The 16,368-nt window shown below is 51.4% G+C and overlaps 1 protein-coding gene across 2 annotated transcripts in view; it reads left to right on the forward strand.

The window, feature by feature from the left end:
- Positions 1-1,455: 1,455 nt before the first annotated feature.
- The window catches only part of PTGES (prostaglandin E synthase), a 39,333-nt gene continuing 24,420 nt past the window's right edge, over positions 1,456-16,368 (forward strand). Inside the window, exon 1 of one of the 2 annotated variants that reach the window (XM_012457981.3) lies at positions 1,456-1,569. The gene's annotated coding sequence lies outside the window, so the exon portion shown is untranslated. Of the gene's footprint in view, positions 1,570-12,686; positions 12,728-16,368 lie in introns of those variants that run through there. The other variant, XM_012457982.3, reaches the window with a different exon arrangement.

A 16,368-nucleotide genomic window follows, 5' to 3' on the forward strand; every position in this document is an offset into this window, starting at 1 on the left:
GCACCTGGCACTGCCATTGTTTTATGGCAGCCTGAGCTGACTAAGGTGGACAGCAGGGAAAGAAGCTTCCGTGCATTCCTCTCTGGGGAGTCTGAACCTCCTGCGGCCTGCCTCCCTCCCTGCAGGACGGTGGAACATGTTCAGTGATAGTTGCTGTGGGCCTGAGGCTGTGCACCTCGCGAACCCGGAGCCTCTCTGTTGCTAGAAAATGTTCTTTCTTTCCTTGTGATTAAGGAGAAATCTGCCTTCCTGGGCCTCCCCACGCCTGGGGCCCGGCTCTGCTTTCTGCGTTTCTAGAACCCTCCCATCCCCTTTGGAGACACCCTCTTTCTTCTCTTAAATGGCATCCTTCAGTAGTTGTCTTCTGTGTGTTCTGGTTGGGTCTCTTGCCACATGTCTCTTTCCTGCCACCCTGTAGGTGTCCAGACAGTGACCATCCCCAGGGGGTCACTGTCTCTCTGGGGAGCAGAACGCCCCCTGTCTTTTTTTTTTTTTTTTTTTTTGAGGCAGCATCTCGCTCTGTCTCCCAGGCTGGAGTGCAGTGGTGCCATCTCAGCTCACTGCAACCTCCGCCTCCCAGGTTCAAGCAGTTCTCCTGCCTCAGCCTCCCGAGTAGCTGGGATTATAGGCGTGCCCACCACACCTGGCTCATTTTTTGTATTTTTAGTAAAGACAGCGTTTTACCATGTTGGCCAGGCTGGTCTCAAACTCCTGACCGCAGGTGATCTGTCCCCCTCAGTCTTCCAAAGTGCTGGGAATATAAGGATGAGCCACTGCGCCCAGCCTCAGTTTCTCTCCTAATCATCACCTTGTCCTGGGCTGGGTCCTGACTGCTGTGAGCACCCAGCAAGCCTCATCTTACCAAGCCGGAGCCACAGCCCAGATGAGGGGGTAGGGGAATGACGGGAAGTCACTGGGCCACGGTTGCAAAGGTGGCAAATGGCGAAGCTGGGACACACCCACAGGGTATCTGACCATGATTTTAACTGCTCTTCCATGCCTCCATGAATGAATGAATGAATGAATGAAAGAACACATGTTCTATTACCAGAGATCTAGCAATGCTTTGGAAAAATTATAGGTTCATCACTAACCAGTTGAATTTGGTTATCAGGTCACTTTCTTGGCCAGAGAAGAGGAAAGGGGAGGAGGAGATGGGAAAAGGAAGAGGAGGAAGGAGGAGGGAGGATGAAGAGGCTCTGACAGGACCCAGTAGTGCAGGGCAGAGGGTGTCTCTGGAGGAAGCATCCCTTCACTGTGGCAATTTCCTGAGGTTTGGTGTTGGCCTTCATCTGCCCAGCGTCTGAACCCTGACCACAGAGGGTTGAGAGACAGAGGTGGGGGCCGCCACAGGGCCTGTGGTTTTAGTGAGGAAAGAGATTGCGAAAAAGTGGAGAGCCTTTCTGCAGCCCAGGGCCAGTCCCGGCCTGAGTCATGCTTGAGAGAGAGGGAGGAGCAGGCAGGCGCCCAGAGCCCCCTGGATTTCAAGCTGGCCGAGGCCTCCCGAGTGATGAGTGACGTCGCTGAGGTCATTGCCTGATGAGCTCAGGCAGAGGCGCCTGGGACAGGGTAAGAGGTGAGAGGGAGGGCCACGGCTGTGTCGGGTGAAGCCAGGCCCCGGTTGGAGACTCTGTTGTGGCGAGCGGTCCACCCCACCCCCGGGCATCATCTGGGATACTCTGGCATCCCACTCCAATGGCTGTTCTGCCTGGGCCTCACCCTGGCATTCTGGTCTCAGGCCTACTGTGTCTGCCTGCTTGGGTGTGCAGGTCAATCTGCGCAGAGCTGGGGAACAACTGATCACTCGGAGCAAAGGCAGCTTTCAGCCAGGAGGGAGAAGCATTGCTTCCCGCTAGAATAATGGCCAATGCAGAGGCCCCGGACCACGCTGTCCCCAGGACCTGGGTGCTTTGCTGATGATGAGATCCCAGCGGGAGGTCAGGGCCTCCCAGGACCATCAAGCTGGGCTGCTTGGGTCCCTGGGTCCCCGGCTGCAGGGGTGGGGGTGGGGCTGGATGGCAAGGGGCATAGCTGGCCCATTCCAGGCTCCAGCTTCAGAACCCTTTGGGAATAAGGTTACCCAGCCCTGCGCTCTGGGCTGAGCAGTCAACTGCAGTGCCACATCCCTTTACTGTGATTCCCAGATAGTCAAACTGGAATGCGGACACTCTGAGTAAGGTCAGAACATCCAACAGGGCCCAGCATGGGAGATCAGCTCGATGGGTCTCCCGCAGGCTGCTCCGGGCATCAGCCCCTCGTCAGTTCTCTGAAGAGTCTTTTTCACATTATATCACATAGATAGAGAGGTAGGCAGATTGATAGGTAGGTAGACAGGTAGGTGGATAGAAAGATAGATACATAAATAGAAGATAGATTGATAAATCACAAAGAGAGAGGTCAACAGCCTTTTGCCCATACAAGTGTTAAATGAGATATATGTGATATTGATCAGTCTATCTATCATCTTACTGTAGTTTAGCACAGACGTTGGTTGAGTCATGTCACTTCTCTGAACCTCAATTTTCTCATCTTTAAAATGAGGATAATAGGCCAGGCATGGTAGCTCATGCCTGTAATCCCAGCACTTTGGGAGGCTGAGGCAGGCAGATCACCTGAGGTCTGGAGTTCAAGACCAGCCTGGCCAACATGTTGAAACCCCATCTCTACTAAAAAAAATACAAAAAAAAAAAAAAAAAATTAGCTCGGCTTGGTGGTATGCACCTGTAGTCCCAGCTACTCAGGAGGCTGAGGCAGGAGAATTGCTTGAGCCTGGGATGCGGAGGTTGCAGTGAGCCAAGATCGTGCCATTGCACTCCAGCCTGGGTGACAGACCAAGACTCCACCTCTAAGAAAAATAAAATAAAATAAAATGGGGACAGTAATAGACCCAGCTCCTGGGATTGCTACATGAGGACAATGAGCTGATCTACAGGAAACACACAGCAGAGTGTCTGGCAGGTGAAGTTGGCCAGTAATGTCATCGACATTGTTATATCACAATCATTATTTTCATTAATTTTATTGCCCAGTTGGTGTCCCAGCCCCAGCTGAAGCCCTGTCTCTGGGCCACCCTGTCCAGGAGGTATGAGCCTGTTCTCTTTGGCCAGATCTTCTGCTTGGCTTGAAGCCAAACTGTGGCTTCCCACCCTCTGCTCTACCCCCTCCCCAGGGCGCTGGTTGGTCTCTCCTCTGCCCTGCTTCAGCGACCTGCGTCACAGTGCAACACGCCCATGGCCCTGCTGGTGCTTGATGGGTCCGTGTAGCCAGAATCACGTCCGGGGAACAGCCTGGCAGGACACACATGACAAAGGGCTGGTCTGGGTCTGTGCTGTGCTATCTGTGCCAGGGAAAACCCAGCTGTTGGTGTGGGTGAGAGCAGGGAGGCCTTCGTGGTGGTGGAGTTAGGGGATGGGAGAGACAGGGAAATATCCTCTTGGCTGGATGCGGTGGCTCATGCCTGTAATCCCAGCATTGTGGGAGGCTGAAGTGGGTAGATCACAAAGTCAGGAGTTCAAGACCAGCCTGGCCAAGATGGTGAAACCCTGTCTCCACTAAAAATACAAAAATTAGCCGGGTGTGGTGGCGAGCGCCTGTCGTCCCAGCTACTAGGGAGGCTGAGGCAGGAAACTGCTTTCACCCGGGAGGTGGAGATTGCAGTGAGCCGAGATTGCGCCACTGCACACCAGCCTGGAACAGAGCGAGGGTGAGACTCTGTCTCAAAACAAAAAAAAAGAAAAAGAAATATCCCCTTTTACCCTAAGTGCCCGGATGACAAGTGAGACCTGAAATGACTTTTGGCGGGGTCTTGGCTTCTGGTGGACCCCAGCCTCCGACAGAGCCGGTGGCAGAGCCGCGGGAACCAGCGCTGGTGTGTGGCACTTTGTTGGTCTCATTGCCATTGCTGGGCCAGAGGCGAACTGAGGAAGTGGATTTCCCCTGGGGCACACATTCTTCTGCCTGCTCCTGCTGCTGGCAGCCGAGTCCTTGTCCCTGAGCCCAGCCTCCTCCCGGTGGCGGCGGGGGTGGTGGTGGGGGGGGTGGTCTCAGACCAGTGTGTGGGGGTCCACCCACCTTTCTTTCTCTTGCTGGCATCTTCAGTTCACACTGGGGAAGCCCAGTTTGAGTGGAGCTCTGGCTGAGCTGTGGATTTCATCGGCTGCTGGCTGGCCTCACCATTGGCTGCCTGCGGCCAGGTGCTCACCCCTGCCCATCAGCTGTGGCCGTGGTGGAGGGAGCTGGGAGAGGAGCGTGAGGCATGCAGTGAGGAGTGACTTAGGGCTGCTTCCCTGGGGGCGATGGGTCTACTTGTGGATGGGGAGAGACCCCTTATAGGGCACCAGGCAGGTCCGCTTCTGGACCTTGTCCAGTGCATCCTCTGGCTTCGAACCAGCCAACCAGGCTCCTGGGGGACCCACCAACCCTCCCGTTTCTTCTCTGTGTTTCTCTCCTTACCTGGCAGACACACATGTCTTCATTATGGTTCTTATGTTGAGAGAAAAATCTGTCCCTCCCTCCTTCCCTCCCTCCCTCCCTCCCTTCCTTCCTTCCCTCCCTCCCTTCCTTCCTTCCCTCCTTCCATCTCTCTTTCTTTTTTTCTCTCTGTCTCTCTTTCTTTTTTTCTTTCTTCCACCTAGGCTGAAGTGCAGTGGCATGATCACGGCTCACTGCTGCCTTGACCTCCCAGGCTCAAGAGATCCTCCCACCTCAGCCTCTCAAGTAGCTGGGACCACAGACACACACGACCCTGCCTGGCTATTTTTTTTTTTTTTTTACTTTTTGCAGAGTCAGGGTCTCCCTGTATTGCCCAGGCTGGTCTCGAACGCCTAAGGCTAAGGTGATCCTCCTGCCTCAGCCTCCCAAAGTGCTGCGATTACAGGCATGAGCCACAGCACCTGGCCTGAGACAATGATTTTTTTTTTTTGGAGACGGAGTCTCACTCTGTGGCCCAGGCTGGAGTGCAATGGCCTGATCTCAGCTTACCGCAACCTCTGCCTCCCGAGTTCAAGTGATTCTCCTGCCTCAACCTCCTGAGTAGCTGGGATTACAGGCATGCACCACCATACCCAGCCAATTTTTGTATTTTTAGTAGAGATGGGGTTTCTCCATGTTGGTCAGGTTGGTCTCAAACTCTCAACCTCAGGTAATCCGCCTGCCTCAGCCTCCCAAAGTGCTGGGATTACAGGCGTAAGCCACCACGCCCGCCCGACAATGATTTCTTTCCAGTCTCTACCCCCATTGCACTGAGAGTCGGTGGAGGGCTGCGGACTTTCACACATGCGCCCCCGCCCCTGGGCCTCTGGCAGGGTTTGCTGGGTGAGTGTTTACCCAGTAGCTGTGGGAAAGCGGGTGCTGACCTCACCGGGTGCGGAGGATGGGGTGGTAGGCAGCTCCCACGAAACGTTCCCTCCTCCCCGGGCTGTGCTGGCAGGAGCACGTCTGACCCTGGCGATCCAGGTCATCAGGGGGTGAGTTAACTTCCTTGTGTGTCCTGAGCGGCTGCTGCGTATTCGTTGAGTGTCTCAGAGTAAATGTGGTTGGTGGTACACTCACTTCCTACCCCTTTTACCTGGTGGGACTGGATAAAAGCTTGTCCTCTGCATAAAAACTTGGCCTCTGGGATTAGCCTGGCTTGGTTGAGTCTCGGTTGTTAAAATAACAACAGCAATACCAACAGCAGTGCTAGCTTACATGTAACACCAGGCACGACTCCCTGCTACCTGGACTCTCTCAGTAATCCCGAAAGGAAGGTCTATTATCATGCCCATTTTAGAGATGGAAGAAGTGAGGCTCAGTATGGTGCTCAGCTGGGAAGCAACAGTGCCTGGTGGTAACCTCAGCTGACGGGGCATCGTGGGCAGGTTACTTGGCCTCTCCAGGACTCAGTTTCCTCTAGTCCTCAAGTGGGTTAAGAAGGTTTAATGTGGCCGAGCATGGTGGCTCGTGCCTGTAATCCCTGCACTTTGGGAGGCCGAGGTGGGCGGATCACTCAAGGTCAGGAGTTCGAGACCAGCCTGGCCAGCATGGTGAAACCCTGTCTCTACTAAAAATACAAAAAGTTAGCCGGTCATGGTGGCAGGCACTTGTAATTCCAGCTACTAGGGAGGCTGAGGCATGAACCGGGAGGCGGAGGTTGCAGTGAGCCAAGATCGCACCACTGTACTCCAGCCTAGGTGACAGAGCAAGACTCCATCTCAAAAAAAAAAAGAGAAAAGAAAAGAAAAGATTTAATGCATGAAGTGGTCACAGAAAATAAGCACTTTTCAAATAGTGAAACTCAGCCCCTAGTTTGGGATTATTATCTTGGATGGAAAGGGAAATTTTTCTTTTTTTCTTTTTGAGAAGGAGTCTGTGTTACCAGGCTGGAGTACAGTGGCACGATCTTGCCTCACTACAAACTCTGCCTCCTGGGTTCAAACAGTTCTCTGCCTCAGCCTCCTGAGGAGCTGGGATTACAGGTGTGTGACACCATGCCCAGCTAATTTTTGTATTTTTAGTAGAGATGGGGTTTCACCACCTTGGCTAGGCTGGTCTTGAACTTCTGACCTGGTGATCCACCCACCTCAGCCCCGCAAAGTGCTGGGATTACAGGCGTGAGCCACCTCGCCCAGGCAAAAAGGGGCATTTTTCTTTTTCCTTTTGATTTTCTTACATTTCCCATTTCACAGATGGAGGGAAGAGGAATTTTTGCTGTTCTTTCTGCACTAAGCTGGGGTTTGCAGAGGTGACCTTTAAGACCAGCTTGCTCAAGATCAGCCTGTGACTCGGGCACCTCCCTCAAAAGCAGCGTCATCTTTACTTTGTTTGTTTTGTTTTTGAGATGGGGCCTTGCCATGTTGCCCAGGCCGGAGTGCAATGGCTATTCACAGGCATGATCATAGCTCACTGCAGCCTTGAGCTCCTGGGCTTGAGCGATCCTCCTGCTTCAGCCTCAGAAGTAGCTGAGACTACATGCCTGTGCCACCATGGTCCGATAATTTTTTATGTTTCTTTGGAGAGATGCGGTCTCGAACTCCTGGGCTCAAGCAATCTTTCTGCCTCGGCCTCCCAAAGTCCTGGGATTACAGGCTTGAACCAGTACAGCACCAGGCCTAGAACACTTTATTACATAGTAAAAAGTAAACGACACTCGCCCATCTCTTTTTATACAACTGTGCTGTCCAATATGGCAGCTACAAGCCAGGTGTGGTCACCAAGCACCCAAAATGTGACGAAATTGAGTCCAACTGATTTGCACAGTGAGTGTAAAATCAACGCTGGACCTCGAGACCTAATATGGAAAAAAAAAAGTAAAATGTCTCACTAATAATTTGTAAATATTAATCACACCTTAAAATGGTAATATACAGGCATTGAAAAAAGAAAATTTTTTCTTCTGCTACTCATAGTACTTCTGACACCTAATGTGTGGATTTTCCACACCAAGCCTCATTTCTGAAACTAACTGCCGGGAGTTAGCATAGACTCCACAGGTTAAAGGCTCAGGCCGGCCAGGCGCGGTGGTTCACACCTGTAATCCCAGCACTTTGGGAGGCTGAGGCAGGCAGATTACCTGAGGTCAGGAGTTTGAGACCAGCCTGGCCAACATGGTGAAACCCTGTCTCTACTAAAATTACAAAAGTTAGCCAGCGTGGTGGCAGGTGCCTGTAATCACAGCTACTTGGGAGGCTGAGGCAGGAGAATCGCTTGATCCCGGGAGGCGGTGGTTGCGGTGAGCCGAGATTGTGTCATTGCACTCCAGCCTGGTGGACAAGAGTGAGACTGAGTCTTAAAAAAAAAAAAAAAAAAAAAAAAGGCTCAGGCCAACAAGACTAACCCCCCTGCAGATGTCAATCACGAGTCCAGATTGTCACCTGTGCTTCCAACCAACAGGTTTAAATCAGAGGCGCTCATGACCTCCTTCTCAGGTTTAAGAGCGAGGAAGCATGTTATACTCCATACTCCAGAAGAACTACATCAGTTTGCCTTTTTTTTTTTTGAGACAGGGTCTCACTCTGTCACCCGAGCTGGAGTGCAGTGGCATGATCACGGCATCTCATTGTAGCCTGCACCTCCCAGGCTCAAGTGATCCTTCTGCCTAAGCCTCCCAAGTAGCTGGGACCACAGACATGCGCCACCACACCCAGCTCATGTTTTATTTTTGTTTTTGTAGAGACAGGATCCCACTATATTACCCAGGCTGGTCTGAAACTCCTGGGTTCAAGTGATCCTCCTACCTCAGCATCCCAAAGTGTTGGGACTATAGCTGTGAGCCCCTTTGCCCGGACTACTTGAGTTTCTAATTTATACAGACAGAAATCTGGGGAATGTGTGTAGGAATGGGATAGGCTGGCAGACGTGGTGACTCATGCCTGTAATCCCAGCACTTTGGGAGGCTGAGGCGGGAGGATTGCTTGAGGCCAGGAGTTTGAGACCAGCCTAGGCAACATAGGGAACCCTGTCTCCACACACACAAAATTTTTTTTTAATTAGCCAGGTGTGAAGGCACATGCCTGTAGACCCAGCTACTCAGAAGGCTGAGTGAGGAGGATCACTTGAGCCGAGAAGTTTGAGGTTACAGTGAGCCATGATCATGCCACCACACTCCAGCCTGGGCAACAGACCCAGACCCTGTCTTTCTTTAAAAAAAAAAAAAAAAAGCAGTGTAGGATCATGGTGGAAGGAGCATAAAGTTTCAGGACAAATTTATTTATTTATTTATTTATTTTTGAGACAGGATCTTTCTATATTGGCTATTGGTCTCGAACTCTTGGCTTCAAGCAATCCTCCCGCCTTGGCCTCCCTAAGTGCTGGGATTACAGGGGTGAGCCACCCTGCCTGGCCAGGCCAAGTTTATTGACAAGGACTCACTAAGCAGGTGTTCTGCATTCAATGATGCAGTCCGGGGAGTGAAAAGGCTCTCGTGGTTTGGTTGCTTGGCTGAAGCAGGGACACGGAGGTAGCCCACTGTGATTAGACTGGAAACACTGAGCACGCCTCGGCTTAGCACTGAGGTTGGAGGCCAGGCGCGGTGGCTCATGCCTGTAATCCCAGCACTTTGGGAGGCTGAGGTGGGCGGATCATGAGGTCAGGAGCTCGAGACCAGCCAGCACTGAGGAAGGGATTCAAAGGCTTAGGGAGACTGGAATGCTAGAACGATGAACAGAATTTTTTTTTTTTTTTTGAGACAGAGTTTTGCTGTTGACGGCCCGGGATGGAGTGCAATGGCACAATCTCGGCTCACTGCAATCTCTGCCTCCCGCGTTCCAGCAATTCTCCTGCCGCAGCCTCCCGAGTAGCTGGGATTGCAGGCACCTGCCACCATGCCCGGCTAATTTTTGTATTTTTAGTAGAGACGGGGTTTCACCATGTTGGCCAGGTTGGTCTCCAACTCCTAACCTCAGGTGATCCACCCGCCTTGGCCTCCCAAAGTGCTGGGATTACAGGCGTGAGCCACCGTGCCTGGACTGTTTTTTGTTTTTTTGAGGTGGAGTCTTGCTCTGTTTCCCAGGCTGGAGTGCAGTGACACCATCTCAGCTCACTGAACCCTCCATCTCCCAGGTTCAAGTGATTCTTTTGCCTCAGCCTCCTGAGTAGCTGGGATTACAGGCACCGGCCACAATGCTCAGATAATTTTTGCATTTTTAGTAGAGACAGGGTTTTACCATGTTGGCCAGGCTGACCTTGAACACCTGACCTCAAGTGATCCACCCGCTGTGGCCTTCCAAAGTGCTGGGATTACAGGTGTGAGGCACTGGCCTGGCCTAGACCTTTGAGACCTCCTCACCCACATTGGGCAGGGCAGGGGAAACACACCTTCCATCAATACTGTGAGAAATAAATCTGAGAGGGGTCCAGACATTCTTGAAGAGCTCTGTGATCAGTCTTCTCTGCAGGCCAGACCTCGAAGTGGGAACTGCAGTCACCAACTCAGGAACTTTAAATGCGGTGGGAGCAACTGGATCTGGGGGTTGGCAGGGGCCACGTGGCAACACCCATGGGCCTAAGGCGAGGTGGGTGTGGCTACTGCGCTCAGAACAGTCTGACTCCACAGGCCTGCAGTGTTGGTTAAGTTATCACTGGTTCCTAGAAGTGAAATAGATAGGAAGCCCACTAAATTCTTACTTGACTTGTACAGGCAGAAAAGTTCTAAATAAACTGAACAAAAGTTCAACCTGAATCATAAAAACAGAGAGTCATGTCCCCTCCATGAATTCTCACCCTTGAGACAGTTTATAGAGCCGGGACCTCTTAAATGAGGAAGAGGCTGGGTCCCCATGGCGAAGGACCTCGGTATGCTACTGAAAATTTATACTCCCAATCTTTCTCCCAGCCTTCCCCCAAAAAGACCTTTACCAGGGTAACTGTGTGCTGGGGGAAGGAAATAATCAGATCTCTCAGAGACTACTGGACACCGGCTCTGAACTGTTACTGACGCCAGGAGATCTCACATGTCACTGTGGCCCTCTAGTCAGAGCAGGGGGTTTATGACGGTCACGTGATCCACAAGTTTTAGCTCAAGTCCATCTCACCATGGGTCCAGTGGGCCCCCAAGCCCATCCTGTGGCTATTTTCCCAGCTCCAGATGCATACTTGGAATAGACATACAAGCAGCTGGCAGAATCCCACGTTGATTTCCTGAAGGTGGGAAAAGTCAAGTGGAAGGCATTGAACTGCCTCTACCTAGTAAATCAAAATCAGCACTTTATTCCTGGATGGATGGCAGAGATGAGTGCCACCATCAAGGACTCAAAAGATGTAGGGTCCCCACTTCCCCATTCAACCCTCCTATTTGTCCTGTGCAGAAGACAGACGGATCTTGGAGAATGACAGTGGATTATTATACATTTAACCAGATATTTGGTTACTCCAATTGCAGCTGCTGTACCGCTGTGGTTTTATTGCTTGAGCGAATTAACACATCCTCCAGTACCTGGTAGCAGCTATCGGCCTAGCAAGTGCCTTTTTCTGCATTCCTGTCCGGAAGGCCGCCAGAGGCAGTTTGTTTTTAGCCGGCAAGGCCAGCGATGCACCTTCACTGTCCTATTGGGGCACGTCACCTCTCCAACCCTGCGTCATAATCTAGTTAGCATAATCTTACACAAAATACCACACCGATCCATTACATTCATGACATTCTTTTTTCTTTTTCTTTTTCTTTCTGAGACAGAGTCTTGCTGTGTCACTCAGGCTGGAATGCAGCAGCTCGATCTCAGCTCACTGCAACTTTCATCTCCCAGGTTAAAGCAATTCTCCCGCCTCAGCCTCCTGAGTAGCTGGGACTACATGTGCGAGCCAACACGCCCAGCTAATTTTTGCATTTTTAGTAGGGATGGGGTTTCACCCTGCCTGCCAGGCTGGTCTCGAAATCCTGACTTGAACTGATCTGCCCGCCTCAGCCTCCCGAAGTGCTGGGATTACAGGTGTGAGCTACCGCACCCGACCTGATGACATTATTCTGATTGGACCTCGTGAGCAACAAGTTTTGGTAGCAATAAGTAATCTAGGCCAGGTGCGGTGGCTCACACCTGTAATCCCAGCACTTTGGGAGGCCAAGGCGGGCAGATCACCTGAGGTCAGGAGTTCGAGACCAGCTTGGCCAACACCATGAAACCCCATCTCTAAAAAAATAATAATAATAAATAAAGAAGATCTTAGTTCCAGAGGGAGCAGTGCTTCTGGCAGGAGACACAACAACAGTTCCTTTGAGCTGGAAGTTAAGATGCCACCTGGCCAGAGGTGGGGACAGGTGAAGCCAAAAGTTCTTCTGAGCCTAGGAGCCTCGAGAAATGGGGTCCTCAGGGTCAGACGCAGTGGTTCCCACCTGCAATCCCAGAAATTTGTGAGGCCAATGCAGGCAGATCACCTGAGGTCAGGAGTTCGAGAACAGCCTGGCCAATATGGTGAAACCCTGTCTCTACTAAAAATACAAAAATTAGGCCTTGTGCAGTGGCTCATGCCTGTAATCCCAGCACTTTGGGAGGCCAAGGCAGGCAGGTCACCTGGGGTCAGGAGTTCAAGACCAGCCTGGCCAACATGGTGAAACCCTGTCTCTAATAAAATTACAGCTGATATTACACCTGTAGTATCAGCTACTTGGGAGCCTGAGGCAGGAGAATCGCTTGAACCCGGGAGGCAGAGGTTGCAGTGGGCCAAAATTGTGCCACTGCACTCCAGCCTGGGCAACAGAGCGAGATTCCATCTCAAAAAATAATGATACTAATTACATGTTTCTTGGCTGGGGGGAAGCACAGCACTAAAAAATGCTAGCTGCTATTTACTGCTCATGTTATCATTCATAATAAAATGTTGGCATTTGCTATATCATGAGAGGCCCTGTCAAGCCGATGGCATCTTCAGCTATCTCAGATGTTGTCCTTGTGTGGATTTTGAGTAGGACATGCCTTCCTTACTCACCCTATGCTGAGTCATCCTGAGCTTGGAATTTGGGCTGGCTTCCTGCAGTCACGCAGGGCCCACAAGAAGAAGGACCCCCCCCAGGCTTGCTTTAATGTTCTCTGTCCCTGTTCTGAAGTTCTGAACAATTTTTGAACAAGGGGTTTGCATTTTCATTTTGCACTGGACTTCTTCCTCTGCTTATAGCAGTGAGGGGCTCCCAGCAAAGGATAGAGGAGGCCCCCTGCAGTCTGAGCTGAGTCAGCAGCCCATGGGATAAGCCCCCTCTAAGAGGGACCTTTACAAACTGCAAGGAACCAGTGGTTACAGGAGCTGGGAAACCTGAGCTCCAAGGGTGAGTGAACGGGGCGGCTGTTGTTTTGCCTGGAAGACAAGATTTTGGGTGAACTGGGTGGTGTCCAATTTCTGAAGGGCAGTGGAGAGGAAAAGCAATTGAGTGTGTGTTTATGTGTGTGTGTGTGTGTGTGTGTGTATTTGTGTGTGTTCTCTGTGGCCCTAAAGGGCAGATCCAGCTCAGCATAAGGAAAGAATCTTGAAGAATTTGGAACATGGAAAGTTGTGCAAGAAGGGAACAGCTGGCTTAAACTCAAACCTCAGCTCTGCCTGGGGGTCAAGAGCCTGGGCTCTGGCTGGAGCCAGCTACATCTCTGTCCACATCTGTGATCTCAGATAAGGTCATTCACTAGCTTGACCCTGTTTCTCCCTTGGTTAAGTAGGCCTGATTATGCTCTACAGTACTGGGTGATGATGCTGAAGATAAAATATAAAGCACTTAAAGGGTATCTGGCCAATAGGAGCTGCCTAGCAAATAACATCCGTTGTTTGCTGTTTTGTTTTTTTTTTTGAGGCAGAGTTTTGCTCTTGTTGCCCAGGCTGGAGTGCAATCTTGGCTCACTGCAACCTCTGCCTCCTGAGTTCAAGCAATTCTCCAGCCTCAGACTCCCGAGTAACTGGGATTACAGGCACCTGCCACCATGCCCAGCTAATTTTTGTATTTTTAGTAGAGATGGGGTTTCGCCATGTTGCCCAGGCTGGTCTTGAACTACTGACTTCATGCGATCTCCCACTTTGGCCTCCCAAAGTGCTGGGGTTACAGGTGTGAGCTACCGCGCCTGGCCATATGTTGTTGTTATTACTATTACTGTAAAGTAATGAGTTCCCCTGGCCTGGAAAGGTTGCAGTTGAGAGGGGCCATCAGCAAGTTGCAGAGATGACCCTTGTATCAGAAGTAAAAGAAGACGCACACATTTCCCCCTTGACAATTGCAGCATCTGGCATATTTGGATGATTAATAAAAACCCGTCGGTCAGGCGTGGTGACTCACGCCTGTAATCCCAGCACTTTGGGAGGCTGAGGCAGGCAGATCACTTGAGGTCAGGAGTTCAAGACCAGCCTAGCCAACATGGTGAAACCCAATCTCTACTAAAAATACAAAAAAATTAGTGGGGCGTGGTGGCGCATACCTGTAATCCCAGCTACTCGGGAAGCTGAGGCAGGAGAGTTGCTTGAACCTAGGAGGCGAAGTTGCAGTGAGCCAAGATCGTGCCACTGCACTCCAGCCTCCAGCCTGGGCAATAGAGCAAGACTTCATCTCAAAAACAAAACAAAACAAACACACAAAAAACCACAAACCAGTCATAAAATTCTGTCCCGTGTCCAAGGCCCTCAGGGAAAGGGGTGGTGATGCTTGTGTGATAGAGGTTGTTTTGGGCTTGGAGGCTACTGAAAAAGTGGGAGCAGTTCCCATCATTTCTGTGTTTGAAAACTCCAGCCAACTTCCCAGGAGCTAATCACTGGCTGAGTCCAACCCGAGGAATGCAGAGCTCCCTGGCTCGGGCTCCTAGGAAATGGGTCCCTGATGCGTCTGAGAGCTGCACACAGGAATTGCCCATCTCCTCTGCAGTCGTGGGAAAACAGTATCCGTGGGCAGTGTGTGTGCGTGCACGAGACTATCTGTGCCTAATTAATGCAGGGGCAGCTGGGCATGGGAGAGTCTTGGCTCCCTCTGACCCCAGAGCCTCTGCCTCAAGCCACACTCAGAGTGACAGCAGCTTCCCTGGAAATGGCAGTGGTTTGTGCTGAGACAAACATTTCTCCTCTACCTCCTCCCCCATCTGCCTGTCCTGTGAGCCACAGCCAGGAAATGCTCCTGGTTTGACCACAGCCCCGCACATCAGCTGTGGGATGAGAGGCCCAGAGTCCAGGGAGCAGCAGATGGGCTCCATCAGGGGCTGCTGCACTGTGGTCAGAGCTCAAGCAGCCAAAAGTGTGTCTGTCTCTCCAGAGACAGAAAGAGAGGACGGCATCACAGTCGGCTGCAGGAATTCCCCCGCACCTAACGCGCACGTTCAGGCTGTCTGTCTCTTCACAAATATTTACCAAGCACAGCTCAGCTCTGGGCACACACCACGCTAGGCACTGTAAATTCGGCCATGAATAAGACAGAAGACCAGTTTGTCTTTTTTCTTAACATAACCCAAACCATTTTCAAGTGTGTAATTCTGTGTCATTAGTACAGTCACATTTTGCAACTGTCTTTACCAGCCATTTCCAGAATGTTTTCATCATCTCAGAAGAAACCTTCATATGCATGAAGCAGTCACTCCCGTTTCCCCACCCCGCCTCCCCCCTGCTTTCTCTCTAAAGATTTGCCTATACTGGACGTTTTATATACGTGGAATCCTCATCAAACATGTGACTGCGCGCCCGTAGGCCTAGTTACTCCAGAGGCTGAGGCAGGAGAATCGCTTGAACCCAGGAGGCGGAAGTTGCAGCGAGCCCAGATGGCGCCACTGCACTCCAGCCTGGGCAACAGAGCAAGACTCCGTCTCAAAAAAAAAAAGTGACCTTTTGTGTCTGGCCTCTCTCCCTTTGCATCATGTTTTCCAGGTTCAGCCACGTCACAGCACAGGTCAGGTTCCATTTCTTTTTATGGCTGAGTAATATTCCACTGGGTGGATGCCCTGTCTTTTTTTTTTTTTGAGATGGTGTCTCGATTTTTCGCCCAGGCTGGAGTGCGGTGGCACGATTTCGGCTCACTGGTAGCCTCCACTTCCCGGGTTCAAGCGATTCTCCTGCCTAAACTTCCCAAGTAGCTGGAATTACAGGCACTTGCCACCCTCCCGGCTATTTTTTTGGTATTTTTTAGTAGAGACAGGGTTTCACCATATTGGCTAGGCTGGTCTCAAACTCCTGATCTCGTGCCCGCCTCTGCCTCCCAAAGTGCTGGGATTATAGGTGTGAGCGACCGCGCCTGGCCAATTAGTGGTTCCTTAACAGGCAGCTTCCAGTCCTAACCACTCATCAATAAATGTCAGCTTCTGTGTTCTTCACTCCTGGATGGGTGTCTGTGGTGTCAATATGCAAAATAAATTTGAAATGCACAGTCTTTTCCAGTCCCAACGGAATGGTTACCAAAGGCGGGTGTGCTGCGGCAATGCCTCGGTGGCCCTGTTCTGATCCCAGCCTGCCCAGCAGCCAGCCCCTCTCGGAGACACACAGGCCTCTTTCCTGGCTCTCTCCCCATCAGAAGACAGGTCAGCCAGGAATCCCCCCCGCCCCCCGCCACCGTCCCCCGGTTGTTCCAGGAAGTAGGCAGGCAGGAGTCAGGACCCAGGGTCAAGCTTCAGGACCCAGAGCCAAGCTCCTGGAAGAGAAGTGGAGGTTTTCATTTATGTCAGTGTAGATTCTTTTGTTTATAAGGGAGAGAAATCCAAACCAGATTAGCTTAATTCAGTTCAATTTAACAAATTGTGGTTGTGGCTATACGGCAGGCACAATACTGGTGCCCGTGGTTCATGGGTGATCCAAGAGCCCTGCCCCAGGGGCACAGATGTTAGGCAGTAAGGCTAAGTTAGATAATGTGAGGCCAGGCACAGTGGCTCATGCCCGTAATCCCAGCACTTTGAGAGGCCGAGGCAGGTGGATCACCTGAGGTCAGGAGTTTAAGACCAGCCTGGCCAACATGGAGAAACC

Source organism: Aotus nancymaae, unplaced genomic scaffold (assembly GCF_030222135.1).
Source record: "Aotus nancymaae isolate 86718 unplaced genomic scaffold, 86718_ANA_hifiasm-v0.15.2.pri h1tg000003l, whole genome shotgun sequence".
Classification (NCBI taxonomy): Eukaryota; Metazoa; Chordata; class Mammalia; order Primates; family Aotidae; genus Aotus; species Aotus nancymaae.